The sequence below is a fragment of the Durio zibethinus genome, unplaced genomic scaffold (assembly GCF_047325235.1).
Source record: "Durio zibethinus cultivar Kanyao isolate XHJ-2024 unplaced genomic scaffold, ASM4732523v1 HiC_scaffold_393, whole genome shotgun sequence".
Taxonomy (NCBI): Eukaryota; Viridiplantae; Streptophyta; class Magnoliopsida; order Malvales; family Malvaceae; genus Durio; species Durio zibethinus.
Window position 1 is genome coordinate 107,501 of NW_028323016.1, and position 7,500 is coordinate 115,000.

Sequence of the window (7,500 nt, forward strand, 5' to 3'; positions counted from 1 at the left end):
CACACGCTGGGCCCTGGTGCGGGCGCTTGCCTCGACCACCATCGGCACACGCTGGGCCCTGGTGCGGCAGGTTGCCTCGACCACCATCGGCACACGCTGGGCCCTGGTGCGGCAGGTTGCCTCGAGCACCATCGGCACACGCTGGGCCCTGGTGCGGTCGGTTGCCTCGATCACCATCGGCACACGCTGGGCCCTGGTGCGGGCGGTTGCCTCGACCACCATCGGCACACGCTGGGCCCAGGTGCGGCAGCTTGCCTCGAGCACCATCGGCACACGCTCGGCCCTGGTGCGGTCGGTTGCCTCGACCACCATCGGCACACGCTGGGCCCTGGTGCGGGCGGTTGCCTCGACCACCATCGGCACACGCTCCGCCCTGGTGCGGTCGGTTGCCTCGAGCACCATCGGCACACGCTGGGCCCTGGTGCGGCAGGTTGCCTCGACCACCATCGGCACACGCTGGGCCCTGGTGCGGGCGGTTGCCTCGACCACCATCGGCACACGCTGGGCCCTGGTGCGGGCGCTTGCCTCGACCACCATCGGCACACGCTGGGCCCTGGTGCGGCAGGTTGCCTCGACCACCATCGGCACACGCTGGGCCCTGGTGCGGGCGCTTGCCTCGACCACCATCGGCACACGCTGGGCCCTGGTGCGGGTGTCACGCCCCGGGCGGGCGCGCCAGGCACATCAGCCAGACCAGCAGGCGAGCCAGAAGCTGAGGCCCGCAGACCAGGCGTGCTGGCGGGTATCAGTGCGCAAAGCCTATCAAACGAGCTCCAAACGCCCGCCCATCTTGCAGGCCAACTCATGAGACCAAGGCCTGGCATTTGGGCTGCCCGCACCACATCCAGAAGGGCCCGAGGTGCTGGATACGCAAGGGAAGCTTCTGGAACCAGGCAGGATCAGCATCAGCATCCTGGCAGATTTGGTTGACCCTAAAAATCAGGAACCAGCATCTTGATTAAATGTAATCCCATGATTGTAGCCTTTATTTTAGGGATTTGCCATTAAGTTGTAGCTGGAGCCTCAACTATAAATAGAGGGCTGCTCCACCCTCATTTGTACACCATCAAACACTTCTGTTTCAGTGAATACAAGAGCATTTCCAGAATTCTGTTTTCCTGTCCTGTTTCTCTTTAACTTGCGTAATCAGCCCTTCCCTTTGTTCTAGTGCCCGCACGCTTGTGTTTTAGGCTGACTTAGGCATCAAGGACGAGATTCCAAGCCTAAGGCCGCACGGATTCTGAGTCTAAGGTCGGAGCCCGTGACAGTTGGTATCAGAGCAAGTTCGATTCTGCGTGTTTGTGTTGTGCAGGTTAGATCGTGATTGAGGAGATGGCATCCCAAAGCGACGTTGCTAGCCAACAACCAGAGGCCCAGGAGCATGGGCGAGGAAGAGGCAAGAAAGCTTGTTCTAGAGATATCTGGTCTACCATGGACGGTAGGCTGGCCAAGGTGGAGGTGACCATAGGCGACATGGGGGAGAAGCTGGAGGAAGTAGAAACTCACATTGCATCGCTAGACTCCATGGGGGAGGAGATCCAAAGTGAGCTAGCAGCTGCTCTCAACAATGGCCTGGATGAGATCACCCGAAAGAATGAATCCTTGGAGGCGGAAGTTCTGACTTTGCGAGATGGCATGGAGGCCATGCGCCATGGCATGGAGGCCATGCGCCAGCGGATGGAGGAGCTTACCAGTGAGCTCGTTACTTGCAAGACTGCCATTGGGAATGGCATGTTTGCTGGAGTGTCCAGATCCAGATTGGATGTCCCCAAGCCCAAGGAGTTTAAGGGGACTAGGGCGGCCAAGGAAGTAGACAATTACCTTTGGGGTATGGAGCAGTATTTCCAGGCCATGGGCATGCAAGACGAGGCGATAAAGGTAAGCACCGCTGCTATGTATCTCACTGATGTAGCCTTATTATGGTGGAGGCGCAGGTGTGATGATGTCAGGCGTGGGAACGCCAAGATTGGAACCTGGGCAGAGTTCCAAAAAGAGTTCAGAGAACAATTTTACCCGGAGTATGCCGATGATGAGGCACGGGCAAAGTTGCGCAGGTTGAGCCAGCAAGGGAACATAAGAGAGTATGTTCAAAAATTCTCTGAACTGATGCTACAGATCTCGGATCTAGGCGAGAAGGACGCATTCTTTGCTTTCATGGATGGGCTGAAGCCGTGGGTGAAGCATGAGCTACAAAGGAGGGGAGTTCATGACTTGGCTAAAGCCATGACCACTGCCGAGGCGTTGATAGAGTTCAAGCCTCTGAACAAGTTCGAGTCTACCAAGCCCAAGGGTAAGGGCAGGGACGATAGGGACCGGAAGAAGCAGTCCAATGGGAAGGACCGTGACCGGGAGTCCAAGGATGGACACCGAGACCGTTCAACCAAGGATGGCGAGAGGAAGCCATCAACAGGCAAGTGGAAAGCAAAGGGGGACCGAGAGCCACTAGCATGTTACCTATGTGGAGGGAGCCACATAGCACGCAATTGCCCGCAGAAGGGCAAGCTGGCTGCTGTAGACAGGGAGTCTGACGAGGAGCCAGAGTCAGGGGCAGCAAAGCTTGGGTCGTTGGTGCTCAATGCTGTCCAGAGTAAGGGGAGCCGCAAGCCAAAGGGCTTGATGTTTGCGGATCTGATGGTTGCGGGTCAGAAGGTGAGCGCACTGGTGGACACAGGTGCCTCACATCTTTTCATTTCAGGTGATGGAGCCCGGAAGCTCGGACTCAAGGTGCAGAAAGGGACTGGTACCATTAAGACGGTGAACTCCAAGGAAGTTCCAGCCATTGGAGTAGCACGGGGAGTGGAGTTGCAGCTTGGAGATTGGAAAGGCAAGGAGACCATTGAGGTAATACCCCTTGACGACTATGAGTTTGTGATTGGGTTGGATTTCCTTGTTCGGATTAACGCCCTCCTTGTGCCTTTTGCCGATTGTGTTTGCATCTTGGATGCACGGTGCCAATGCCTTGTACCATTGAGGAGAGGGTCTGGAGTTGGGTCACGGGTGGTGTCAGCCATCCAATTTGCCAAGGCGGTAAGTAGACAAGAAGACACCTTCTTGGCAGCCCTGAAATATGATGAGCCAAGGGAGAAGGAGACCGAGTCACCCTTGGAGGTGCTAAAGGTGCTGAAGACCTTTAGTGATGTGATGCCCGCAAAGCTGCCTAGCAAGCTACCACCTAAGAGGGAGGTGGACCACAAGATCGAGCTGGTGTCCGAGGCCAAGCCACCAGCCAGAGCCCCTTACCGAATGTCTCCACCAGAGTTGGAGGAGTTGAGGAAGCAGCTCAAGGAGTTAGTTGATGCTGGCTTCATCAGGCCATCGAAAGCACCCTATGGTGCACCGGTTCTATTCCAGCGCAAGCATGATGGGTCGTTGCGGCTGTGCATAGACTACCGGGCTTTGAACAAGCTGACCATCAAGAACAAGTACCCCATCCCACTCATTGCGGACTTGTTCGATCAACTTGGGAGCGCAAGGTGGTTCACCAAGCTGGATTTGAGGTCAGGCTATTATCAAGTCAGGATCGCGGAGGGAGATGAGCAAAAGACAGCATGTGTCACTCGGTATGGTTCGTATGAGTTCTTGGTGATGCCTTTCGGACTCACGAATGCCCCAGCAACATTCTGCACCCTTATGAACAAGGTACTTCAGTCATTCCTTGATCGGTTTGTTGTGGTTTATTTGGATGACATTGTGATCTACAGCCAGACTTTGGGAGAGCATGTAGACCACTTGAGACAGGTGTTCGAGGTGTTGCGGGCGCACAAGCTGTTTGTCAAGAGGGAGAAGTGCTCATTCGCCCAGCAGGAGATCCCATTCCTGGGCCACATAGTGGGAGGTGGCAGGATACGCATGGATGAAGGCAAGATAGACGCCATCCTGGAGTGGCAACCGCCAGCCAAGGTCACTGAGTTGAGATCATTCCTTGGGCTGGTTAACTACTACAGGCGCTTCATCAAGGGTCACTCAGCAATAGCCACGCCATTGACTGACTTGCTCAAGAAAGGGAGAGCATGGGAGTGGAGTGCAGGGTGCCAGGAAGCCTTTGACAGGTTGAAGCGGGCTGTGACCGAGGAGCCAGTCTTGGCCTTGCCAGACCATGCCAAGCCGTATGAGGTGCATACGGACGCATCAGACTTTGCCATAGGGGGCGTGTTGATGCAAGAGGGACGTCCAGTCGCGTTTGAGAGCAGGAAGCTGAACGAGACTGAACGCAAGTACACGGTCCAAGAGAAGGAGATGACTGCAGTGGTGCACTGCTTGCGCACTTGGCGCCATTACCTGTTGGGGTCGAGGTTCGTGGTGAGAACGGACAATGTGGCGACCAGCTACTTCCAGACGCAGAAGAAGCTGTCCCCCAAGCAGGCGAGATGGCAAGATTTTCTTGCAGAATTTGATTTCCAGATGGAGTACAAGCCAGGACGGGCGAACCTAGTGGCAGACGCCCTGAGCAGGAAGGCTAACCTTGCTGCCATTAGCCAACCAGAGGGGTCACTGGTGCCGCGCATCAAGGAGGGACTTGCGCATGATCCTACAGCCAAGGCTCTGATGGAGTACGCCCAGCAAGGTAAGACTAGGCGGTTTTGGTTGCAGGATGGGTTGCTGTACACCAGGGGCAGTAGACTGTTTGTGCCGCAGCACGGGAAGCTCCGCAAGGAAGTTTTGCAAGAGTGTCATGATTCAAGGTGGGCTGGACACCCAGGAGTGAGCCGCACCTTGGCGTTGATCGAGGACCGGTACTACTGGCCGCACATGAGGGACGATGTGGAGGCCTATGTGAAGACTTGTCTTGTGTGCCAACAGGACAAGGTGGAGCTCAAGAAACCAGGGGGTCTCTTGGAGCCATTGCCAGTGCCAGAGCGACCATGGGAGAGTGTTTCTCTGGACTTTATAGTCGGTCTACCCAAGACAGAGGGGTTTGGAAGCATCATGGTAGTGGTGGACAGGTTTTCCAAATATGGAATCTTCATTCCAGCAACCAAGGAGTGCCCAGCCGAGGAGGCAGCTCGATTGTTCCTGAAGAACATGGTGAAGTACTGGGGAGTGCCGAGGACCATTGTTAGTGATCGGGACGGGCGTTTCACGGGCAGGTTCTGGACTGAGTTGTTCAAGCTGTTGGGGTCAGACTTGAACTTTTCCACCAGCATGCATCCGCAGACCGATGGGCAGACAGAACGTGTGAATGGACTACTGGAGGTCTACCTCAGGCACTATGTGAGTGCCACACAAAGGGACTGGCCAAAGCTACTGGATATTGCGCAGTTTTCCTACAACTTGCAAAGGAGCGAGGCAACGAACCAGAGCCCATTTGAGGTTGTGACAGGGCAACAACCACTAACACCCGGTTCGATTGCTGCAGGTTATACAGGGCCGAATCCAGCAGCATACAAGTTTGCCAAGGCTTGGCAGGAGCAAGCTGACTTGGCCAGAGTTTGTCTACACAAGGCGGCCAAGAGGTCGAAGAAGTGGGCAGACCAGAAGAGGCGGGATGTGCAGTTCCAGGTTGGAGACTTGGTGTTGGTGAAGCTGCATCCCATTGTGCGCCACAGGGGGCTGCACAAAGGCCTAGTCCGGAGGTATGAGGGACCTTTCCGAGTAGTCAAGAGGGTAGGCAAGGTTGCCTACAAGCTGGATATGCCACCCAAGCCGAGGGTACACCCGGTGTTCCATGTGAGCATGCTCAAGCCGTTCCATGAGGATGAGGGAGATCCAGGACGGGCAGAGTCAAAGCGTGCACCGTTGGGAGCAAGGGCCTCATATGAGAAGGAGGTCCACAGCATTATGGCTGACCGGGAGGTGAGACGGAAGAACTATCAACCAAGACATGAGTACTTGGTGCGCTGGAAGGGACTTCCAGACAGTGAGGCGAGCTGGGAACCAGCAGAGGACTTATGGCAGTTCGGGGACCAGATCAGGCGATACCATGCAGAAGACGCAACGAGGGCGTTGCGCAATCAGGTGGGGGAGAATGTCACGCCCCGGGCGGGCGCGCCAGGCACATTAGCCAGACCAGCAGGCGAGCCAGAAGCTGAGGCCCGCAGACCAGGCGTGCTGGCGGGTATCAGTGCGCAAAGCCTATCAAACGAGCTCCAAACGCCCGCCCATCTTGCAGGCCAACTCATGAGACCAAGGCCTGGCATTTGGGCTGCCCGCACCACATCCAGAAGGGCCCGAGGTGCTGGATACGCAAGGGAAGCTTCTGGAACCAGGCAGGATCAGCATCAGCATCCTGGCAGATTTGGTTGACCCTAAAAATCAGGAACCAGCATCTTGATTAAATGTAATCCCATGATTGTAGCCTTTATTTTAGGGATTTGCCATTAAGTTGTAGCTGGAGCCTCAACTATAAATAGAGGGCTGCTCCACCCTCATTTGTACACCATCAAACACTTCTGTTTCAGTGAATACAAGAGCATTTCCAGAATTCTGTTTTCCTGTCCTGTTTCTCTTTAACTTGCGTAATCAGCCCTTCCCTTTGTTCTAGTGCCCGCACGCTTGTGTTTTAGGCTGACTTAGGCATCAAGGACGAGATTCCAAGCCTAAGGCCGCACGGATTCTGAGTCTAAGGTCGGAGCCCGTGACACGGGCGCTTGCCTCGACCACCATCGGCACACGCTGGGCCCTGGTGCGGCAGGTTGCCTCGACCACCATCGGCACACGCTGGGCCCTGGTGCGGGCGCTTGCCTCGAGCACCATCGGCACACGCTCGGCCCTGGTGCGGTCGGTTGCCTCGAGCACCATCGGCACACGCTGGGCCCTGGTGCGGCAGGTTGCCTCGACCATCATCGGCAGCCTCGACCACCATCGGCACACGCTGGGCCCTGGTGCGGGCGCTTGCCTCGACCACCTTCGGCACAAGCTCGGCCCTGGTGCGGTCGGTTGCCTCGAGCACCATCGGCACACGTTGGGCCCTGGTGCGGCAGGTTGCCTCGACCACCATCGGCACACGCTGGGCCCTGGTGCGGGCGGTTGCCTCGACCACCATCGGCACACGCTGGGCCCTGGTGCGGGCGGTTGCCTCGACCACCATCGGCACACGCTGGGCCCTGGTGCGGGCGCTTGCCTCGAGCACCATCCGCACACGCTGGGCCCTGGTGCGGCAGGTTCCCTCGAGCACCATCGGCACACGCTGGGCCCTGGTGCGGCAGGTTGCCTCGAGCACCATCGGCACACGCTGGGCCCTGGTGCGGGAGCTTGCCTCGAGCGCCATCGGCACACGCTGGGCCCTGGTGCGGCAGGTTGCCTCGAGCACCATCGGCACACGCTGGGCCCTGGTGCGGTCGGTTGCCTCGAGCACCATCGGCACACGCTGGGCGCTGGTGCGGGCGCTTGCCTCGACCAGCATCGGCACACGCTGGGCCCTGGTACGGCAGGTTGCCTCGATCACCATCGGCACACGCTGGGCCCTGATGCGACAGGTTGCCTCGAGCACCATCGGCACACTATCGGCCCTGGTGCGGGCGGTTGCCTCGACCACCGTCGGCACACGCTGGGCCCTGGTGC